A 9,329-nucleotide genomic window follows, 5' to 3' on the forward strand; every position below is an offset into this window, starting at 1 on the left:
AGGCCTTCTCCATGATACAGTTAATGATGCTAGGGCCACCTGTTGACCAGTGAAGTTGTAATGAAGTATTGAAAAGCTTGTGCCTTCAGATGTACCACCAAAACCTTTTGGAGCATCCTTTTGGAGATTGTAGAATAATGTGTGTATACATGGAACCTAAATTAGGGCTGGGAGGACAGTTTTAATTTAGGCATGCCCGAAGACATGCTTGGTTCCCAGACTGTAGTTCCTTATTGTAGCTTTTCTCACTGCAGAACAGTTGGCCCTCCTGCCTGCAGTGTCTTCTGACATACAACTTGCATAAAGTCAGAAAGAAGCCCTGATTTAGCAATGTGATTTTATAACATTCGCACATCTGTTTCCACTGAGAGCTTTGAAGCCCAGTAAAATGGATGATAGAAAAGAAAAAAGAGACAAAGATAAAAAAACGTGCCTGTAGAAATATGACTAATGCCCAGACCTGTCTGTACTTGTTAAAATGTGCTAGAATGACAATGTTAGCAGCTTGGCCAAACATCAGAAAATCACTACTTCATCTGACGCTATTAGCTGAGTTATTCAGTAAAGGCAGAGCTGGAAAAATAGTGATGCCTCCCTGGGCCTCAGGGTGGAGGGGCAGAGAGATCTCACACGCATGACTAAGAGATGCTGCTGAGATTCTGGCCCCTTACGCAAGCTGCCCCACACTGCTGCCACCCTGTCTTGAGTGTCCTGGTACCACTGGGCCTGGAAAGCTTTCTGTATGTAACCAGTCAACAATTTGGAAGGTGTGTAACATGAGGGGCCCTTCCTGGGCAGCACTTCAGAAAGAGACAAAAATGCTGTTTTATGTTTCACTTTGTAAGGTTATGTTCAGGCTGCACAAGAAGTGCACCAGCCACCCCAAGAATGAGCTGTGTGCCTGATAATCACTTTCAAATGTCCCGCTTCCCTGAGGGTGGAATTTTTTAACAGAAAGACAAATCCCCGTCAGATTTTATGGTATGACCTGGACAGGTATATTTCTGCAGCGTCGACACCAACAGCAGGATCTGTCTCTTCCGTGTTTATCTATGCCTGTTCAAAGGCACGCCTTTGGGAGGTGAAGGAGTTGGTCTTTGGATTTGTGCCTCACAATTCTCCTAAAATGCTGTGTGCTGCCTTCAGGTTACAGGCCCCGTCATGCCTGCCTTCCAGTGAGGCACAACTCTCCCCTGCCTGCCTGAGAGAGGGGGAGATCTGATGGGTTGTGTTTGTACTAAATCCTGTCTAGCTAAGTGTCATCCCCTGAGCAAAAAGTGACGCAGAAGAGGGAGTCTGTGATAAAGCCAGAGGTGCTTTATACCACAGCTTTGCGTTTCCTGGAAATGTCTCTAGGAATAAAGGACAGTGCTTTAAACAGCACTTGCTCTAGGCATCTACTTCATTATGTTCTTCATGCAAGGACACACTGAAATTCAGTTCAAAGAGAGAAGGAAAAGCATTTAGCAGTAACCATAGATCAGATTATTTGGTAAGCACAAAAGCCTTTTGAGTAATAACTTTTCTGTGGAGAGTCAGATGGTTTCTATATGCTTAGTTTCCCTTGAACTGTGTAATTCAGTCGAGGTGCCTCACTCATCTTTTAAACAATCTCATGCCACACTGCTCAGCTCCATTCCCAGACTGGCAAAGCCACTGAGTATCTCCTGCAAGGCCAGTATCTGCAGTGTTTGGCCTTAATCTTCTTTGGAGGGATATAAGGATAGTCTGAGTGACTAAAATCCAAGTCAGTCTCCGACAGTGACCTACCTTCAACAGTAGTTGGAAGCAAGGTAAGGAGGTAAATTGGAGATTTAAATTTCTGTTTGTACAACTCCAGTGGTACACAGAGGTCTCCAGGAGAGACAGGGCCTCCGTTATTTTATGTACCATGTGACATAGAGCGACACATAGGTCAGGCGATAGAGAATTCAGATCCAAGCCAAGAGAATACCTGGTTTGCTGTATTGGCAGTGGTACAAAGAAATACAGAGAAATAAGCAATTCACCTGAAACAGAACTAAAAATTAGAGTGGTTTTTTTTATGTTAAACTTCACTGTCTCAGCAGAAGCCAAGAAGACAATATGTTACGGTAACTGGTACAGTTTTCCTTCTTTTCAGCAGAGCTGAATGTTTAATTGTTTAGCAACTGAAAGTGACAGGTAGGATGCTGCTGGTACAGGGGAGTGCTTTGGAAGAGAATGGAAAAGACAATCTATTACATTTGCCTATACATTAGTAGTTCCCTAAAAATACATATAGACTGAGGTAGTAGATACAAGCTATTCCCAAGTACCAAACTGTGTTGCTGAACCAGACCATAGTGAGAAAAGGGAGGAGGACAAACAGGTATTTTTTTGTAGTAGTTGTTCAGGTGGATCAAATCTTTCCAACCTTGGTGCCTAACTTACGTTGATGGATAAATTTCTACATTATGTATTTAGATTGTGCTAGAGAAGACTGAGAAAACCAAATATCTTTTCAAATCCTGCTCACCTTGTGCTGAGGGTTCCACTCAATATTCTGTTAATTAGGCAGGAAGGGATCAGCTCATCTCCAAAGGAGACTCAGAAGGAGTTGCTGTTCACAGTTATTCATGACGAATGCTGCAGCTGTTCTTTCTGAACACACATCCAGAAAGTAGAAGGGAGATGACCTTCAAGAATTACAACAGATCAAAGGAAGGTCAGTGGCTGGCAGGAATACGGGAGGGGGGAAGAAAGGTGGAAGTTTCTGTTAAAAAACAACAGTGAACTCCTCTGCCTGCAGGTCACCAGCATTTTTAAATTGGTAGTTCTTTTCGCTTGTGCTAATTAATAGTGGCTACAGTGGAAGTGCATATTCTGTCAGCTTAAATTCAGTTAGTCAGGAAGGTAGACTGTGCCTTTTAGGTATTCTTTTAGGGAAAACTCTTCCTATTAGGCACAACGTATTATCTAGGGATCCATCCTTCACTCACTTGAGATCATGGAAAAATTCCTATGTCCCAGCTGGGATCCCGAGTATAGTGCATCCAGAAAGATGAAGAACAGAGGCCTATTGCTTTCCAGGCTATCCTAGCATTGAATGCACACATAAACAGAGCCACACTGGACAGATGGGTCATGATTTGTTTGTACTACCTATGTCCTATATATCTCTATGTTTCTTATTTGTCTTCATATATATTTATTAATTCAAAGACCATTTACAATGATTCCCTTTATTTAAACATCCTCTAGATTCTATCTGCTTGTTTGTGCCTCCAGGAAAATCAATCTGTGTAGGGTACTGAACACAACTGTAATAAAGGAGAAAGAAATAAAATAGACAGTGAAATACGATGTGCTCTCTCCAGAAGGGAAAGTAGGAGCCTCAAGCCAAAGTCCAAAGGTTACCTACCGTGGTAATGGTCTTATCTAACCTGATTATACCTAGTACTTGCAGGTAAACAGATTGAGACATGCTGCAGTCATGAAATGACTACAGCAAAGCCCGATGAGACTCACTGCCACCCCATGCTCTACATTAGAATGTGCTGCAGAAGCAAGCACAAGAATCCTTCAAGATCTAGCTGTCATCTTAGAGCCATATCCTTCTCTTGGGCATCCCCAAAGATTTGGGCCGCTTCAGTGTGGGGTCTGAGGAGAAGATTTGGAACATCCATAAGCCTTCCAGGCTCCTGGCTGAGGGTCTGTGTCAGATGTTCAGATCACGAAGTGATACTTTGTGGAAGCACGAAACCCAACTTCATTATCACGTGGAGGCTTAAATCCAGTTATTGTAGGGATTGATACAATCTTGAAATGAAATGGAGTAAGAGTGAATGTTTCTTTTAAAGACATTTCGGGTTGCATCCTGGTTTGTATCTTGGTCAGACTTTCACGCTGTTTTGTTCACTTGCTGGCAGGGAAGTTTCTACTCTTTTGCCTCTTAGCATGGTCTCTCTGTATGCCTGGCATTTCCTATGTGCTGTGGTGCTGTGCACACTCTCAGTACCAAAGCTGTTTCCTGGTTTTCAGCAGAGCTGAGCAGTGCATACTCTGAGCCCAGAGTCCCAGCATCTCATCAGGTACATTTCTAAAGGCCGAACAGCATCTTTGTGTTTAACCTTTGAACAGAAAGCTTAAATATTGTACCGAATTCCTCTTTTTCTATTTGTTAAAGAAACCACACACACACACACACACACACACCCCTTACATGATTACATGCCTGTTTTGGGGGAACTATGAGGGTAGAAAACCATTCACACTGCACAAATTTCTAAATTATATAGCGTAGGTATCAGTGTCCATAGATCTCCTTTGTAATCGTGACCATCTCTTACGCATAAATACTTGTCTGTCTTGTCAACAGGGAACCAAAAATGAGCTCCAGATGACGTGTTGTTTTTTCAGCCATAAGTGTGTCTTTGGAGAGCTGTTATTCTCGCCACTTCCCTGTTCACCCTGTTTTGCAAACACAAGCACACCGTGCTGCCTCCTACCCCCACACACTCTTCTAGTAAGGAAGAGCTGGGTGCTGGAGACGACAGACCACTTCACAGGTCTATACTGTGCAGCTCTGTCTCCATGGCTTTTAACACCTTGCTCCCCTTGACCTCCCATCTGCATCCCTCACAGGGGACCTGTGCGCAGCCCTGATCTTGAACTCTCTACCCCCTCCCAGGTCTTTCTTATCTGTAAATCTGAATCTGTCTACTGCTGTATCTACAGTATTCCGATGCGTCTCACAGGCACACCCAAGAAAGCCTAATGCGTGCAGTAACTTCTGATGTTGGCAACATCACTTGCAACTATCCAGCCATGTGAACACACACAGCTCTGCACCTGTTCTTTCAGTATTTCATGGATTGTTTGATGTTTTTTTCCCCTTCCACCACTCAGTGGTTCCCTACCAGGTTATTGGCTGTATTAATATGAATTCATATTAATGAGCGCACTGTACACTTTCCTTGGTCCAGTCCTCCAGGGTCATTTCTCTTTCTTGGATACTTTTCCATCTGCTTACAGTTGATTAACACTGATGTTTGTCTCTGCTCTTTTATGTGTCTGACCAGAGGTAGTAGAAAAGCCCTCTCCTTTGCAGATCTCTGAAACAGCCTATCTCCTGCTTCATCAGCTTCATCTTCAAATCATGGCAAATCCCCATGGCTAATGCTTCCTTTCCGTTAGTATTCAGGTATCTTCAAGCTAGCTTCCTCCACCGTGCTTGTACCTATTGACTTGGTGTTACAGTTTGCAGGGGTAGTTGTGGCTCCAGTTGCAGCTCCTCTCGAGCTGAGAAACCACACTGGCATAGAGCAGGGCACATGGAGAGTCTGCCTGACCACCCATGGCTGCCCTGTTTATCTTCTCTCAGTGGTTCTTGAGCCCTTAGACTTGCTCTCTCAGAGTGGCCGTTACCTTTGTACCACTTCCAGCGCTGATGCTCTAAATGGCAAGACATTTTGTTTGCATGGAAAAAACCTGCTAGGCTGATACCATAGTTGCATCTGAGGGCTCTCCATGCCCTGTGGTGCCTCACACAGAGTGAAGAGCAATTGTGAGCCTGGTGATCCTAGTCACAAGTAATAGCCTTTGAGAGAAGGGAGCAGTTGGAAAAAAATTCTGCAAAAATGGGTGATCTCAGATCTTGAGACTCCCCATTCATTTTCACTGCCCACATGACATTGTGTCCTTTTGTTGTCTGGGAGACAGGTGAAAGTGGGCAGGAAAGCCAAAAGGTTTGGAGTTTGCTTGTTACTGCACCACATTTACCTGCTCTGTTGCGCTTATCCAGAGCCTGTCACTGGAGAGTCTCGGGGCACCTCCCAAACATTACTCATCACCACCTCCCTCAAAACAGGAGATCATTGGGGGAGATAAGGGAGCACAAACCGTGCTGAGACTAGTGTTCTGTCTCCCACATTATTGCCATAAACTCTGGAGGTGAACTGCACTGTTGGGTTTCCATCCATCATGGTGTTCTGATGATAAAGCTTAGATTAAAACCTATTAAAAATACAATATAGTCACAGTAAAACCAATACAGATATTTTACAATGAAGCCATCAAATTCCCTGTGCTGTGGAATGGTGTAATATGCGCGCAATATGGTTGATTCTGGTACTTCATTGCCTGAATTTGTTATATGTGAGTTCAGTTTAAAACTAATAGAAAGGCCAACCATCACAAAGACACAGGTATTCCCCCTCACGCCCTTTAGTTAATATAGAACTGCATCAAAATACATGTGTTCTCATAGAGTACTGAAGGGAACGGTTATAACCTGAATGCTGTTCTTGTACGTTTTGCCAAGTATAATGCTCACTAGGAAGTTCAACATCACAGGTGAAGGGATAAGAAAAGACAAGTATCTTGGAGAAAAATAAATTCTCTGATAACACTGTAAAGAACATATGATCTTAGCAGAAAGGAATTTTTTAAAGTCTGGAAAAAATCTTATTCTCTGCCAACAAAAAATAAATTGAGAAGAACCTTTAAAAATGGCTAATAAACTGACATGCTTAGGGCAGCAAAAAACCATCAGTTTGTAGTTTATTAATCTACTGGCAAAGTCAGCTGCACATACAGCTCAGTGCTCTGTTCAAACAGAGAGTATGTCTGAAGGCCGCTGCCATGTGCTGTCTCTGCTGGAGGTCCAGAAAGCAAAGCGTTAAGGTGCATTGCAAAGTAAGCATGAGAAACGTACTAATAATCCCCTCTTTGAACTGTTTAAGTGAGAGGAATGAAAAGGAACATGTACAAAATAATCATGGCTCCTGCACCATTTGCTCTGGTGGTCCCAACCACCATCCTTAGTGGGCCATTGACTTTACCAGAGGCAGGGAAAAGCTATAATGCCAAGGGCTGCAAAACTGCTCCCTATGTGTGGACATCTTGTAACGGCTGATAAAGATGTTTGGAAGCAGACTTATGAAAAACTTTTTTTTTTTTCTTTCTGCTGCAATTTAATAACATCAAGGATACCTGTTTATGCTCTTATCTCTAGGATAGAGTGAGGGGCATGGAAAGCAACATTTTTGAAATTCATCAACCTAAGCCTATAATGGACTCCGTGCACGCACCCAAGCCCACACAGATATGGAAGGAAGATGGCCTGAGAAATCACCAGTGCTGGATAAATCGAGACTATTACTTGCACTCAAGTGTCTTTGCTCAGCTGACTGTTTCAGATATTCTTCTGGCTATTGCTTGTGCTCTCTCTCTCTCTCTGTTTTCCAATCAAAACCAAGCTGACAGCTCTTCATCTATCAGGGAGGCTACAGGGTGCCTTGCTGCTGAGACTTTTGGGCTTTATTGATTCTCCACAATGAGGCACACAAGAATGGAGGCCTACAGCAGCCCTTTCCCTTAAGCTTAAAGAGGATATTGAAAGATCTCAAAAGACAATATAGGAGAAAAAAAAAAAAAAAGCAATTCTATTCACTGACCTAGAAGGTGAATGTTTGTCTGTTCTGTTGTGGCCTTTTTCTTAGTCTTAGTTCTCCTTCCCTCTTCTGACAGACTTTGTTGTTGGTCTTCAAATGATCCTTTTCCTCCTTTCTTCCTATTTTCTCCTGTCCTCAGCTTTTCATATTCTTTGAAAAGCAATACATTGCTACTCATTTTTTCACAGTCCCTTGCACTCTGTGCTTATACAATTTTCCTTTTCCCTCCACTCCTAGTACAGTCTCTCTACCCACTCCCTCCTGCCCTTCCAACCTTCACCAAGTTTCTAGTGTCTCCAGCGCAGCTCTAGCTCTCATAAAAAAACAGCACTCATATAACAATTTACAACCATTAACCAATTAAGTGTCACACCTCTCTACAAGGTAGGTAATTATTTATGAACATTGCTAAGCTACCGCTGTTTGGTGTAACAGATTGTTCAGCTGTTTCTGCTCAAAGGGCCTCAGACAACAATAGTGAGGCTGCAAAAGGTCAGGGTTGGGATGAACAGCAAGAGCTGTATGGGACAACTATAGACATCTGCTAACACACTGCTTAGCTCCGAACCCTCCATTTACTCTTGGGTTTGTGAGCATTAAATGTATTCTGTGTTTGTCATGTCAAATAGGCTTCATCTTTAAAAAAAAAAAAAAATCCACAGAAAAGTCCACGGACCGCATAGAGCTCATCATTCTACACTTCATAAAATGGCATGGAGTAACTTGTCTGGCTTCTTCAGTCCCTGCCCATGCTGCCGTGTTCGCGTAAACCAGCCTGCGCTTAGTCAGGGAGAGACCGTTGCTTGTGCTGAATGCAGCTTGTGAATAAACTAATGGTGTGACGTTACATGGGACCTCCCAACCTGAAATGCTGCATGATGTTTTTCCCAAAGGTGGAAGATTTATGGTTTTTAACCTAAATTAATTAAGAAGCAGAACCTTAATTAAGAAGCAGGTTGCTTCTGAAACAGCTAACCCACTTCAAAGGGCTGAAGCCGTATACTTAATGGGGAACAAAGAAGAGAAAACAGGGTCAAAACAGGCGATGTCTGTGTGTTGTTCTCAACCCATTCATCCTGCACATGGGGGGTGCTCCGCTGGCATTTTAAAAATGGCGGTGGAACATCTGCCACCCAAAAGGAGAATTGGGGTGGGGGGGCATGTGGTTTATTCAAAAGCCACTGCTCTCCTTTTGAAGCAGAAGATGAGCCAGATGTACTTTTTTTTTTTTCTCTGCCAAGTCCTAGTTGTGTTCCCATTGATTTCGGTTGATCCAGGATATCCTTCTTATTCTCTTTTTTCTTTATATTTCCTAGATAGGTGGTTTCACTTTGTGAATGCAGCAGGCAAATTGATCCTGTTTCATCCTCTCAGTCATACCAGGTACAGCTGCTAGCTGAAGGGCAAGTGGTTTAAGAAAAACTAGAAATCAGTCTCTTAAAAATACCACTACTTTAGGACCTCAGTTCCACAGAGCTCAGTGTCCTTCTGTAAGAGACACCACAACCTCAGATCACTACTGTGTTCCTCAGTCAGTTCTAGTTGCCAAGTTAGTGATGCATTTTATACCATTCATTATGTAAGATTTTGAGTAGGTGGTTCCTGCTTCTGAAATAAAGCGGGATGGGTGTCTTTTCCCATTAAAACAGTATGGTTTAAATGATGTTTCAAAAAAACCCACCACCACTTCTTCAGGAAGACACGCACAAGCTGGAGGTAGTCACCTTTCTTGCTGATAAAATGCCAGAAAGCATATGGACTCTTTGTTGAATGTTCCAGACGTGCCAGCCTTGAGTGCCATCCCTAAAGGTTTTTGTGAATCCCGCTGGATGTCCATGGCACCTTTAGGGAGGTATATGGATACTGCTGCAAGTCTGGCCTTGTGCTGGTTTGGAAATGGCTTTTGAAAGTCAC

The sequence above is a fragment of the Chroicocephalus ridibundus genome, chromosome 4, assembly GCF_963924245.1.
Source record: "Chroicocephalus ridibundus chromosome 4, bChrRid1.1, whole genome shotgun sequence".
Taxonomy (NCBI): domain Eukaryota; kingdom Metazoa; phylum Chordata; class Aves; order Charadriiformes; family Laridae; genus Chroicocephalus; species Chroicocephalus ridibundus.